Below are 14,847 nucleotides of genomic sequence, written 5' to 3' on the forward strand. Positions count from 1 at the left end.
CTCTTTGGTCTTGGCCATAGTGGAGAGGTTGTAGTGTGATTGAGTGTGTGGATACATATTTTTTTTTTATACAGGTAACAAGTTTCAAACAAGGAAAAACATGCAAAACTCCCAATTAAATGTAGTCCTAGGGAGTCCTGGAAAACATGGATATGGCTTACAGCCTATGTCTGTATCCATGTTTTCCAGGACTCTCTGGGTTGCCATCCGACTTCTCCAGCTGCCAGGAATTAAATGCCAAGCCTTTGGGTTCACAGACAATTGCCGAACCCAAACAGTTTGTCAAGTCCGCTTAATATTACCCACAAGTTCCCAATAGTTCAAGTAGGGAATAGGAGGGGCATGTCCTTATTCTTTCATATGTAAAGCCTTTATGACTAGCCTTGCAGTCGAGTACTTTGATGCATGCCATGGAGCATGGTCCTACATAAGAACCATGGTTCTTATGTGGCAACTTTTTCGCATATTACTGATTGAAGTGTCTTCTAAAAACTGGCAGTAGGTTTGGGAGTCTATTTTGTGACCAGCTTTGGGGGGAAAGGGAGGCAAGGTTTGCCGTTTTTTACAGTAGCAGATTGGTGCCGGCACAGGGATCCTTGTGATACAGTACTTTTTATTCTTGAAACACCGCCCTGTTCACGCGATCTCCGCCATTCTTTGGCTGTGCACCAGCCCAGCTCTATGCACTGGGGGTGGGCACGTAGCCTCCCCCAGTGTAACCATATCCCCTCCCTTCTGTGGTGAGGCTCCATTGATTCCTGTGCACAGAGCTGCATCAAGCACAGCCAAAGAATGGCGCTGAGCGTGGGTAATGGGTAGTGTTTCAAAAAAGTTCTGTGCCACAGGGACCCCCGTGGTGGCGACGATCTGCAACTGTAAAAAAAACCATGTACTTAATGGTGCATTCAAGTTAAGCCCTGTCACCATATGTTTTGGGAATACCTCTTAGGGTGAAAACACACATCAAATCGTGTTGCAGTTTCCGATGCCGCAATGAATTCTTCCAATATTATTAGAAACTGAAGTGATGCAGCTAAAAGCCGCAATGTAACCTGACCGTGTGTTCTGACCCTTACAGATAATTTGGAGTTGATGAGCGCGGCAGTTCCGTCAGTCCAGTATAGTGAGTGAGGTTTCCTCAGCTCGGCCGCGCTTCCTGTTCCCTAAGTGCACACTCATACTGCTGGGAACTGTGGGAGAAGTGAGAGGTTGTGCTCATCAGGGCGCGGGATGCCAAAAGCTATTTTTAACCAGTAAAATAAGACGACAATATTTTACATTATCCATTAGAGGGAAAACCCCTTCAGCCACTCATGCATTGTTGCATGGTATGATGCATTGTATATGCTGATTGGTATGTAGATCTGCTGATAGCAGCTTACTGACCGTTTCCACACACCAAGGATTTCCTACATTGCACAGATTAAAACGCAACTGAAATTTAAGGCGTAGATTTCCCTATAATCAAAGATCTTCCCTTTAAGGGTCGTGAGCAGCTTCTAGAAATGTCGGCGTGTGCCGTGTCATGTGACATTGCTCTGTTTACAGCTTACGCTCTATGTGTTATTGTAAGAGGTGGTGACATTATTGAGACCTTTCCAGCAAAGTTACGTGAAACATTTACCAAGCCGACAGCGAGATGAAGCGCTGGGAGCCGGCATGGCCGCTTACATCATACGGTGGAGCTATGTTAGTGTTTATACACTGTGTACTGTCTATCTGGATTATAAACACTCTCTTATGTACAGTGCAATGTGGGGCAGAGAGCTGTGTATGTGTATATGTATTATATACAGAGGTATATGTGTGAACTTCTCTCCTGTTTCGCGCGATGACGTCACGTGCGTCGCTGCCGAGCGGGAGAGAAGGACTGCGGGGCTGCAGCTGTGAGCTTCCGGCCTGTGATAGAGGCAGTGTGTGCCCGCCGGAAGCTGCACATCCCCCGAACAGTGCCCACATCTGCCCTGCTCATTCCTTCATGCTCCCTGCATTATAGTAAGGCTGTGCTGGAGCAGTCAGGGCATCTCCTATGGATATAGTAATATTGCATAATAAGGCTGTGCATGAGCAGTCAGGGCATCTCCTATGGATATAGTAATATTGCATAATAAGGCTGTGCATGAGCAGTCAGGGCATCTCCTATGGATATAGTAATATTACATAATAAGGCTATGCACGAGCAGTCAGGGCATCTCCTATGGATATAGTAATATTACATAGTAAGGCTGTGCTGGAGCAGTCAGGGCATCTCCTATGGATATAGTAATATTACATAATAAGGCTGTGCACGAGCAGTCAGGGCATCTCCTATGGATATAGTAATATTGCATAATAAGGCTGTGCACGAGCGGTCAGGGCATCTCCTATGGATATAGTAATATTACATAATAAGGCTGTGCACGAGCAGTCAGGGCATCTCCTATGGATATAGTAATATTACATAGTAAGGCTGTGCACGAGCAGTCAGGGCATCTCCTATGGATATAGTAATATTACATAGTAAGGCTGTGCTGGAGCAGTCAGGACATCTCCTATGGATATAATAATATTACATAATAAGGCCGTGCAGGAGCAGTCAGAGCATCTCCTATGAATGTATAGTAATATTACATAAGGCTGTGCACGAGCAGTCAGGGCATCTCCTATGGATATAGTAATATTACATAATAAGGCCGTGCACGAGCAGTCAGGACATCTCCTATGAATGTATTGTAATATTACATAATAAGGCTGTGCACGAGCGGTCAGGGCATCTCCTATGGATATAGTAATATTACATAATAAGGCCGTGCACGAGTGGTCAGGGCATCTCCTATGGATATAGTAATATTACATAATAAGACTGTGCACGAGCAGTCAGGACATCTCCTATGGATATAGTAATATTACATAATAAGACTGTGCACGAGCAGTCAGGACATCTCCTATGGATATAGTAATATTACATAATAAGGCTGTGCACGAGCAGTCAGGACATCTCCTATGGATATAGTAATATTACATAATAAGGCTGTGCACGAGCAGTCAGGACATCTCCTATGAATGTATAGTAATATTACATAATAAGGCTGTGCACGAGCGGTCAGGGCATCTCCTATGGATATAGTAATATTACATAATAAGGCCGTGCACGAGCAGTCAGGGCATCTCCTATGGATATAGTAATATTGCATAATAAGGCTGTGCATGAGCAGTCAGGGCATCTCCTATGGATATAGTAATATTGCATAATAAGGCTGTGCACGAGCAGTCAGGGCATCTCCTATGGATATAGTAATATTACATAATAAGGCTGTGCACGAGCAGTCAGGACATCTCCTATGAATGTATAGTAATATTACATAATAAGGCCGTGCACGAGCAGTCAGGGCATCTCCTATGGATATAGTAATATTGCATAATAAGGCTGTGCATGAGCAGTCAGGGCATCTCCTATGGATATAGTAATATTGCATAATAAGGCTGTGCATGAGCAGTCAGGGCATCTCCTATGGATATAGTAATATTACATAGTAAGGCCGTGCACGAGCAGTCAGGACATCTCCTATCGATATAATAATATCGAATAATAAGGCTGTGCAGGAGCAGTCAGGGCATCTCCTATGGATATAGTAATATTACATAATAGGGCCGTGCACGAGCAGTCAGGGCATCTCCTATGGATATAGTAATATTGAATAATAAGGCCGTGCACGAGCAGTCAGGGCATCTCCTATGGATATAATAATATTGAATAATAAGGCTGTGCAGGAGCAGTCAGGGCATCTCCTATGGATATAGTAATATTACATAATAAGGCCGTGCATGAGCAGTCAGGGCATCTCCTATGGATATAGTAATATTACATAGTAAGGCCGTGCACGAGCAGTCAGGGCATCTCCTATGGATATAGTAATATTACATAATAAGGCTGTGCACGAGCGGTCAGGGCATCTCCTATGGATATAATAATATTGAATAATAAGGCCGTGCACGAGCAGTCAGGGCATCTCCTATGGATATAGTAATATTACATAGTAAGGCCGTGCACGAGCAGTCAGGGCATCTCCTATGGATATAGTAATATTACATAGTAAGGCCGTGCACGAGCAGTCAGGGCATCTCCTATGGATAGAGTAATATTGAATAATAAGGCTGTGCATGAGCAGTCAGGGCATCTCCTATGGATATAGTAATATTACATAATAAGGCCGTGCACGAGCAGTCAGGGCATCTCCTATGGATATAATAATATTGAATAATAAGGCCGTGCACGTAAGTTCGAGGCCCTGAAGTGTGAAATTCTCTTTCTGTTGACCATCCACCCTTTTGTTCCCCTTCTGTGTCACCTATGATACCTTTTTTGTGTTAGTGTTGAGGAGAGACCTGTTATATACACATTGATAACGGCAAACTGACTCCTGATGTTGTATGTCACTTTTCTTGAACTTTCTATGTATTATGCGGATGTCAATGTTTGTATATGATGGTGTACATACTTCAATAAAACGAGTTTAAAAAAAATAAGGCCGTGCACGAGCAGTCAGGGCATCTCCTATGGATATAATAATATTGAATAATAAGGCTGTGCACGAGCAGTCAGGGGATCTCCTATGAATGTATAGTAATATTACATAATAAGGCTGTGCACGAGCGGTCAGGGCATCTCCTATGGATATAGTAATATTACATAATAAGGCCGTGCACGAGCGGTCAGGGCATCTCCTATGGATATAGTAATATTACATAGTAAGGCCGTGCACGAGCAGTCAGGGGATCTCCTATGGATATAATAATATTGAATAATAAGGCTGTGCAGGAGCAGTCAGGGCATCTCCTATGGATATAGTAATATTACATAGTAAGGCCGTGCACGAGCAGTCAGGGCATCTCCTATGGATATAATAATATTGAATAATAAGGCTGTGCAGGAGCAGTCAGGGCATCTCCTATGGATATAGTAATATTACATAATAAGGCCATGCACGAGCAGTCAGGGGATCTCCTATGGATATAGTAATATTACATAGTAAGGCCGTGCACGAGCAGTCAGGGCATCTCCTATGGATATAGTAATATTACATAGTAAGGCCGTGCACAAGCAGTCAGGGCATCTCCTATGGATATAGTAATATTACATAATAAGGCCGTGCACGAGCAGTCAGGGCATCTCCTATGGATATAGTAATATTACATAATAAGGCTGTGCACGAGCAGTCAGGGGATCTCCTATGGATATAGTAATATTACATAGTAAGGCTGTGCACGAGCAGTCAGGGCATCTCCTATGGATATAATAATATTGAATAATAAGGCTGTGCAGGAGCAGTCAGGGCATCTCCTATGGATATAGTAATATTACATAATAAGGCTGTGCACGAGCAGTCAGGGCATCTCCTATGGATATAGTAATATTACATAATAAGGCTGTGCACGAGCAGTCAGGGGATCTCCTATGGATATAGTAATATTACATAGTAAGGCTGTGCACGAGCAGTCAGGGCATCTCCTATGGACATAGTAATATTGAATAATAAGGCTGTGCAGGAGCAGTCAGGGCATCTCCTATGGATATAGTAATATTACATAATAAGGCTGTGCACGAGCAGTCAGGGCATCTCCTATGGATATAGTAATATTGAATAATAAGGCTGTGCACGAGCGGTCAGGGCATCTCCTATGGATCGGTGTAGTGTAGTTCTGTGACAGCTGAAGGGCCGCAGGTGCTCTATACCCTGTCCACTGGGCCTCGTGTATATACCAATACACCCCCCCTCCCCCCAGTCCTCCCATACACCTCCAATAAGTGACAGACGAACCCCCCCCCCCCCCCCAAAAAAAAAAACAACCCACCTATAATAAGTGACAGACAAACACGCCCCCAGTCCTTCCATACACCTTCAATTAGTAACGGCCAAACAATCGGTATCTCTTCCACCCACCCTTCACATATACAGAATTGTTTCACACGCATGGAGGGGAGAGGTAAGCCGCAGCCAGAGCGAAGGACAAAGGGGTTGGCTGCCTCCTAAGGTCCCCGTACACAATGTAATTTTTATTTAGGGGGGCATTGGGGTTACCTCAGTTCAGTTGTGTCCCTATAGGTTTGGCTGATCTTCCCAGACCATGATAACAAGCAGCAGTATTGTGCTATAAAAGTCATATAAACTGGGCTCCGCTGTCCTCCACTCCGGTTCTCGGTCCCTTCTAGGTCTGAGTGGGGACCTGGGACGTGGAGTGTCAGGCCTGCTCAGCCAATCAGTGGCCATAGTGAGTGGGCCTGCACACATCAATGAGTGGGCCTGCACACATCACGTCCCAGGTCCCCACTCAGACCAGGAGGTGGTCGGGGAACAGGAACCGGAGCAGATGCCAGCGGACGCCAGCGCTGGAGCCGGGGATGGAAGGGCATGTTGTTATTTTCACCCACCTCCTCCCCGGCTGTCTGGGCTCGGACAACTATGATGATGCCGGCTTGTTCTCCAGCTTCCACGCTCCTGTGTTAGTCTTGGGAAGGTTTGGGCAGTTGTAACAAGGTAAATAAGTTATATACAAAGGGTATAGGTGTACAGATCGGTCAGGGACGGGGTGGACACAGACGATGAATCCTGAATTTGTTCCCGCCCACTGTCCCTGCCGATTCGTCTCAGACAGTCCTAGGTGACTGCAGTAATAAACAACTTATAGGGAAAAGGTTGTGTAATAATGATGCTTTACCACGCTGATGGTCGCCCTTCTGGGCGCTGGTTTTGGGATATGTCTTTGCCCCAATATTGAAGAACAGACGTTACGTTGGTAAAGTCATTACTGCCAATTCTTAAATGTAATTTTTATTTATGGGGGCAAATAAAACATAAAACAGGGACAAGACAAACTTACATACAAGGCTTAAGGAAACAGGCAATAGGCCAAAACCAAATGGTCAGCAAGATACAAAATCAGGATCCAAGGGAATGGTCAGGTAACAATAGCCAGGATCAGGGAAACCAGATAGCAAGGACTAGACAGGTAACAATAGCCGGGATCAGGGAAACCAGATAGCAAGGACTAGACAGGTAACAATAGCCAAGGTCAGGGAAGCCAGATAGCAAGGACTAGACAGGTAACAATAGCCGGGGTCAGGGAAGCCAGATAGCAAGGACTAGAAAGGTAACAATAGCCAAGGTCAGGGAAGCCAGATAGCAAGGACTAGACAGGTAACAATAGCCGGGGTCAGGGAAGCCAGATAGCAAGGACTAGAAAGGTAACAATAGCCAAGGTCAGGGAAGCCAGATAGCATGGACTAGACAGGTAACAATAGCTGGGGTCAGGGAAGCCAGATAGCATGGACTAGACAGGTAACAATAGCCGGGATCAGGGAAGCCAGATAGCAAGGACTAGTGAGGTAACAATAGCCGGGGTCAGGGAAGCCAGATAGCAAGGACTAGACAGGTAACAATAGCCGGGGTCAGGGAAGCCAGATAGCAAGGACTAGACAGGTAACAATAGCCGGGGTCAGGGAAGCCAGATAGCATGGACTAGACAGGTAACAATAGCTGGGGTCAGGGAAGCCAGATAGCATGGACTAGAAAGGTAACAATAGCCAAGGTCAGGGAAGCCAGATAGCAAGGACTAGACAGGTAACAATAGCCGGGGTCAGGGAAGCCAGATAGCAAGGACTAGACAGGTAACAATAGCCAAGGTCAGGGAAGCCAGATAGCAAGGACTAGACAGGTAACAATAGCCGGGGTCAGGGAAGCCAGATAGCAAGGACTAGAAAGGTAACAATAGCCAAGGTCAGGGAAGCCAGATAGCAAGGACTAGACAGGTAACAATAGCCGGGGTCAGGGAAGCCAGATAGCAAGGACTAGACAGGTAACAATAGCCAAGGTCAGGGAAGCCAGATAGCATGGACTAGACAGGTAACAATAGCTGGGGTCAGGGAAGCCAGATAGCATGGACTAGACAGGTAACAATAGCCGGGATCAGGGAAGCCAGATAGCAAGGACTAGTGAGGTAACAATAGCCGGGGTCAGGGAAGCCAGATAGCAAGGACTAGACAGGTAACAATAGCCGGGGTCAGGGAAGCCAGATAGCAAGGACTAGACAGGTAACAATAGCCGGGGTCAGGGAAGCCAGATAGCATGGACTAGACAGGTAACAATAGCTGGGGTCAGGGTCAGGGAAGACAGATAGCAGGGACTAGTGAGGTAACAATAGCTGGGGTCAGGGAAGGCAGATAGCAGGGACTAGTGAGGTAACAATATCCGTAGACAGGTAACAATAGCTGGGGTCAGGGTCAGGGAAGCCAGATAGCAGGGACTAGTGAGGTAACAATAGCCGGGGTCAGGGAAGCCAGATAGCAAGGACTAGTGAGGTAACAATAGCCGGGGTCAGGGAAGCCAGATAGCAGGGACTAGTGAGGTAACAATAGCCGGGGTCAGGGAAGCCAGATAGCAGGGACTAGTGAGGTAACAATAGCCGGGGTCAGGGAAGCCAGATAGCAGGGACTAGTGAGGTAACAATAGCCGGGGTCAGGGAAGCCAGATATGGCAGACAGAGAGATGAATAGAAGGAACTTGAGCATGCTTCAAAGGTGACTAATACTAATAGCTGCCAAAGGGTTAATAGGAAGGATATATAAGAGGTCAGGGGTCCGGTCAGATTGTGATAGAAACTGAGGTCCAGAATCCAGCAAGAGTGAAGGGAGAAACCAGATGTCAATCACCTAAGCAAAACAGAGGTTAACTGTGAAGTGGCCAAAAGGAACTCAGAGGAAAGACGGGTGTGACAGGAAAATCAATTAACAAAGCAAAAAGAGTAGGACGGTGTTCAGACAGAGCTCAGACAAATGCAAATAACACATAGAATAAGCACGAATTGATAGTTGTACTTTACGAACCTAGGACTGTGCCAACGTCCCAACAGGTACAGTGATAACAACATATGCCCTATGGTATGGCACAGTATAGCTATATCATATATACATCTCCGTATGATATAGAGCAGTAAAGGGCTCAGCACCGCATATGAAGCTGGGTACTAGGTGTTATTCTCGTCTCTAATAGAGAAATTAGTTGACTCGCTGCTATGACCTTTACCGTAAACATTCTTCCATACCTTTCACCAGTAATGTTCTCCTTAATATGTTACTATACAGTGTGGAGTGACGTGTGTTACGGAGAACACGTTTAGACAAGGATAACCCTTATACCCTTAGGCTAGCCTTTTAAGAGCTGAGCTGTGTTATATTGTTAGGCAGCAGATTGGACTGAGACACAGTAGGAACGGTCTGTGACGTTTTCCCCTATGGCGCCCTAGTCTAAAGCCTAAAGTCGCCCAGACACCTCAGACTAAAGTTGATGACAGTGAAAGATTTCAACCAAAATGTTCATTGTCCGTGAACAAACGATCTTTCGGGAAAGAATATTCTCAGACTATTCCCAGTAAACTAATATTGGCCAAACTCATCCAATCACCAGCGGGTTCAGCGGATTCCCTATGGTGCATGGCAGCCTCATGACAAATTATGTTGGTGGATAGAAGGGTCGGGCATCCTGGATTTTTTTTCCCCTGACCCTTTAATTCTGTACACATGAACATTCCACCAAGGTGTATGGGGGGGGCAGAGAGAGAACTTTGGGCTGAGTAAGCATTCAGCCAACAGGTAAGGTGTTTATACCTGCTGCCCTGAACAATCTTTCCCGGCCTCCCCTTATGGCCCTATTTCACGGGTCGTCTAGAGGAGCAAACGAGCGCTCTCAGCGCTCTCCTCGTTCCCCGCTCGCTGCTGCTGCTATTCAGCGCGGCTGCAGTGAGCAGGTGAGTGCGGGAGGGGCGGCGGGGAGCTGCGGGGGGGCTGCCCGGGTGATCGCTAGATCGTCCGGGCAGCCCATAGGATACAGCAGCGTCAACGGAGCGCCGGCAGCAGATCGCTGCTACATCAGTCGCTTGTTTTTAAACATGTTGAAAAACAAGCGACTGCACCAATCAGCCGACATGAACGATGTCGGCTGATCGTTGCACTCTATTCCACTGGACGATTATCGTCCGTAGCGGACGATATCGGCCAAATACGGACGATAATCGTTCCATGCAATAGGGCCTTTAGACTACTATTAGACAAAGCAATTTATACATATAAATGATGGAAAACGAGATTGTTTATCGTTAACCTGAAATCGTTCTCCCTATTACACAGAATGATAGTTGTTAAGGCCCTATACCACGGGCCGACTCTGAGGAGCAAACGAGCGCTGTCAGCGCTGCCTGGGTGATCGCTAGATTGTCCGGGCAGCCCATAGAGGATAGTGGCGGTCTACTGCCCCCTATTCCACGGAGCGGCGGCAGCAGATTGCTGGTTTACAAGTTGTTTGTCTTTCAACATGTTGAAAGACAAACAACTACAATGTTCATGTCGGCTGATCGTTGTGTTCTATTACACAGGATGATTTTCGGCCATAACGGCTGATATCGGCCGATAATCGTTCTGTGTAATAGGGTCTTTACTACAAGAACTAAAGGATTGGACAGTGAAATTTCATCACGACCTACCTCTCTCTCTACTGACATCTCCTGGTGGAGAGTTGGAAGTCCCTCAAACACTGTATACTGTTGGCCGACCCCCTGCCATAAGAGGGTTTGGGAACGTTAGTATAATGTATATGGGAAGCTTTACTGAAAGTCTATGGGCAGCTTTATATAATTGTCATTGGTCATGGGTGGTCAGTTTGACTATCTTCACTGGCCAATAGGGACATCAATGTATATGGCCGCATGGATGTAGTCTGCTGTTTTCCACCCTTGTTCATCCATCCGCCTACTTTTATCTGATGTGTATGGCCCTAAGATGGAATAAAACTATGCAACAGCAGAAAGACATCCCTGTAGTATTTTCTCCCCATCTACTCCAATAGACTGATCATTTTATGAATGTCCCCCAATACTTTCCATTGCATTGTGATCTCACTCATAATCCCTTGAAGCAATTGATGCCACGGCTGCTTTCCTTGTGAGCACATGGTTCATATTTATATCGCTTTTTATTGAAATTCTCGTTTTATCTCTCTAGCCAGACAACGTCAAACCAAGTCAAGGTCGTCTCCTGCTGTTCACCAGCTCACAGATATAAATACGGCCGCTAGCTTTTATTACCAGATTCACTATTCTCTCCTACAATTACAGTGGACTTTTAATGACTGGGTCATCATCTATAGAGAACTAAAAAAAAAAAAAATTGCAGGATGAGTAAATTTGTCTTTAATTCATTCCATCATGCCGTTTGATGTATTGTATATCAATCAAAGAAAAGTCTCTTCTCCCATGCAGTCAGAGTCTTGCAGCTTATAACTAGAGAGGTAGCGGATAAAACAAAGGCTCCTGTATGAGACCAGCCTCCTCGCTGTTAGATACCTAGCGTCCAGCCTATAAGGCTTCCTGGGGTTATCCTCCTATCACAAGAGGAGTAGCCGGGAACATGAAACCAGACGTCAGATGTATAATAAGTGTGATTTAGCACTAAAAATATATATACTGTATGTCCGTTCTAAAACCGTGAAAAGCAAAAAACTTTTTTTTACGATGTCTGACTGGCCGCTCCAACACTCTTTTTAATTACATCTGTGTCCTGGGGATGCAGACACAACTGATAGCATCTCTTACCTGGGGATGCAGACACAACTGATAGCATCTCTTACCTGGGGATGCAGACACAACTGATAGCAGCTCTTACCTGGGGATGCAGACACAACTGATAGCAGCTCTTACCTGGGGATGCAGACACAACTGATAGCATCTCTTACCTGGGGATGCATAATGTAGTGTTTCTCATTGTGATGGCCATCTGCTTGTGTGAGGAGAAAGTTATACAGATTTGTAATTTACTTCTATATAAAACCCTCCAGTCTTCCAGCTGCTGTATGTCCTGCAGGAAGTGGTGTATTCTCTCCAGTCTGACACAGTGCTCTCTGCTGCCACCTCTGTCCATGTCAGGAACTGTCCAGAGCAGCAGAAAATCCCCATAGAAAACCTCTCCTGCTCTGGACAGTTCCTGACATGGACAGAGGTGGCAGCAGAGAGCACTGTGTCACACTGGAGAGAATACTCCACTTCCTGAAGGACATACAGCAGCTGATAAGTACTGGAAGATTGGAGAGAATAAACCACTTCCTGCAGGACATACAGCAGCTGATAAGTACTGGAAGCCTGGAGAGAATATACCACTTCCTGCAGGACATACAGGTACTGGAAGACTGGAGATTATTACATAAAAGTCATTTACAAATCTGTATATCTTGATTTAAAAAAATAGCATAAAACGTTAACACTTTTTGCTGGTTTCCCCAATTACAGCTGACTGCTGAAGGTGCCAGAACACCCTGTAATCACTTTGTTATGAGGGGACCATTATAATGATAAGAGGAAACCCCCTTTAAGGATGCGCAGGCAGTTAGTAGTTGTCCTTGTTCCTTTGCATCAGATCAGTCACCAGTCACCTGGGAGCGGTTTCCTTCAGAAAGAACACACACCCCTGAGTCAGTTTCATATGATTTGCAGAACATCAACTTTTTCTGACATATAAGGAACCGTAATCTTCTAGCATAATGTGCTGCATAAAGGGCAGAGGTGCACAGGGTGATGGAGGATATATTATATAGTTATAAGACACTGTAGTCTGCGGCAGGTGAGTACGTTACCACCTGTCCATTACACTGTGAGTCTATGAAGGAGAAGCAGTGATGTGAGGCTGCGTGTGTGTCCCAGGTATGTGAAGGTCGCTCTGGGGGTGGAGTTGTTGCACAGGTAATATTTCGGCAGGTAGTGCGGAGCTGTCAGCAGCAGCACCGCCCTCCAGAACCTGTTTGAGGATCTCTCTCTAGTTCCTGTACACTCCCACCGCTCTGCTGTATACTGGTAGCACTCGCCCCTTTGCTGCCAGTTTCCCCCTGTTATGATCTGATCCCTAATAGTGGGGCAGCTGCGGAGTCTTTCCCTGTAATCTGTGATGGTACGGCAGATCTCATGCAGACTAATGCTTACTATAAGGGAGGCATGGGAGCCCAAAGCTAATGTCTTCTTGTTGTTTCCCTGCAGCCTCTGAGGAGAGCCCTGAGGAGTCCAGGAGCTGTAAGTACCCTGCACCATTTACCTTCCTGTAGTCTATAGAATTCATTTCACTGTCATCTGTGACATAACATCTATCTAAACGCCCCCTCCCTATTGTAATACATGATCCCTTAATCCCGATGTCGCTGATGTTTGACACTTTTAAGGTGACTTTATTAGACATCCCTGACCTGACTGATTCTCCTCATATTTATGGCACCTAATGAGCAGTCCCAGACGAGCTGGCTAGCTCTAATACCGGGGAAGTCGCTTAGCATGGCGCCTATATAACAGAGTTCCCATTATCTGTTACCTTACAAAAATATTGGAGATATGTCTGGTGTTGGAATGGCAGGAATGTTGCACGACCTGCTTCAGCCCCCTTAAAGGGATTCCCCGGACTTTAGTAAGTACAGATATGGCTGTCCAAGCATGATGGGAATTGTAGTTTTACAACAGCTGACCGGCACGACTTTGACATTTGTGTCTTAAAGGGATCCTGTCAAATCGAGCTGCAGGCATCATGTTATAGAGGAGACGGTTATATCATTTAGTATAAAGATTCTATGTAACCTGTGAATTAGTGATTAGGACCGCCCACTAGACTCCGAAGGCCAGAATTATCAGGAATTTATATATACAAGTTATACTAAATGATTTTATATCTGACTTCTCTATAACATGATGCCGGCAGATGGGAGGCCATGTTCATTGTGACAGTTATAGGAAACACAGCTGCTTTCTCTCCAGCTACTGCAGCGCTCAGCTCCATTGAAGTAAATAGAGCCAAGTTGTAATACCTCACATCACCTGAGGACAGGGGTGGTGCTGTGTATAGAAAAAAAGCGGCTATATACCTTTTCATCCTGATCTCTATTAGAGATGGTTAGGACAAGTTTTTGCCTTTGGATGTAAGGATGGGTTCACACTACGAAATCAGTGTGGATAAATTCCGGCGGATTGCGTTTCTAGTACGCGCTCACGGCCGCGCGCCTTTCCGCTAGCTCCATAAACACCCTTCTATGGGCAGCTCAATTCCGCCCGACAAGTCAATTCTTTCGTCGGAATCCGCCCGCGCATAGAATGGTGTCTATGGAGCTGGCGGAGAGGCGCGTTGCCGTGAGCGCATACTAGCAACGGAATCCGCTGAAATTTATCCACGTGGATTCCATAGTGTGAACCTGGCCTAAGTGAGAAAATTTCCACTCACTGACAGGAAGAAGAGATCTTGAGAATATTTATAATTATCTGTTTTGGTGCACTGGGGGCGGGGATGCATTTTGGTGCACTGGGGGCGGGAATGCGTTTTGGTGCACTGGGGGCGGGGATGCTTTCGGTGCACTAGGGGCAGGGATGCATTTTGGTGCACTGGGGGCGGGAATGCGTTTTGGTGCACTGGGGGCGGGGATGCGTTTTGGTGCACTGGGGGCGGGGATGCTTTTGGTGCACTAGGGGCAGGGATGCGTTTTGGTGCACTGGGGGCGGGGATGCATTTTGGTGCACTGGGGGCGGGAATGCGTTTTGGTGCACTGGGGGCGGGGATGCGTTTTGGTGCACTGGGGGTGGGGATGCTTTTGGTGCACTAGGGGCAGGGATGCATTTTGGTGCACTGGGGGCGGGGATGCGTTTTGGTGCACTGGGGGCGGGGATGCATTTTGGTGCACTGGGGGCGGGGATGCATTTTGGTGCACTGGGGGCGGGGCTGTGATTTTGTGCACTGGGGCGGGGATGTGTTTTCATGCACTGGGTGCGGGGATGCTTTTGGTGCACTAGGGGCAGGGATGC

The 14,847-nt window shown here is 46.3% G+C and overlaps 1 protein-coding gene across 8 annotated transcripts in view; it reads left to right on the top strand.

Moving 5' to 3' along the window:
• Positions 1 to 14,847, top strand: part of EPB41L1 (erythrocyte membrane protein band 4.1 like 1) — a 114,001-nt gene that overhangs the window by 33,370 nt on the left and 65,784 nt on the right. For 5 of the 8 annotated variants that reach the window (XM_069953354.1, XM_069953352.1, XM_069953357.1 and 2 more), the window contains exon 2: positions 13,051 to 13,083. The exons of 1 other annotated variant lie outside the window; for it this stretch is intronic. The gene's annotated coding sequence lies outside the window, so the exon portion shown is untranslated. Of the gene's footprint in view, positions 1 to 12,841; positions 12,965 to 13,050; positions 13,084 to 14,847 lie in introns of those variants that run through there. 2 more of the 8 variants (XM_069953355.1, XM_069953353.1) reach the window with 1 other exon arrangement.

Source organism: Dendropsophus ebraccatus, chromosome 14 (assembly GCF_027789765.1).
Source record: "Dendropsophus ebraccatus isolate aDenEbr1 chromosome 14, aDenEbr1.pat, whole genome shotgun sequence".
NCBI classification, from domain to species: Eukaryota; Metazoa; Chordata; class Amphibia; order Anura; family Hylidae; genus Dendropsophus; species Dendropsophus ebraccatus.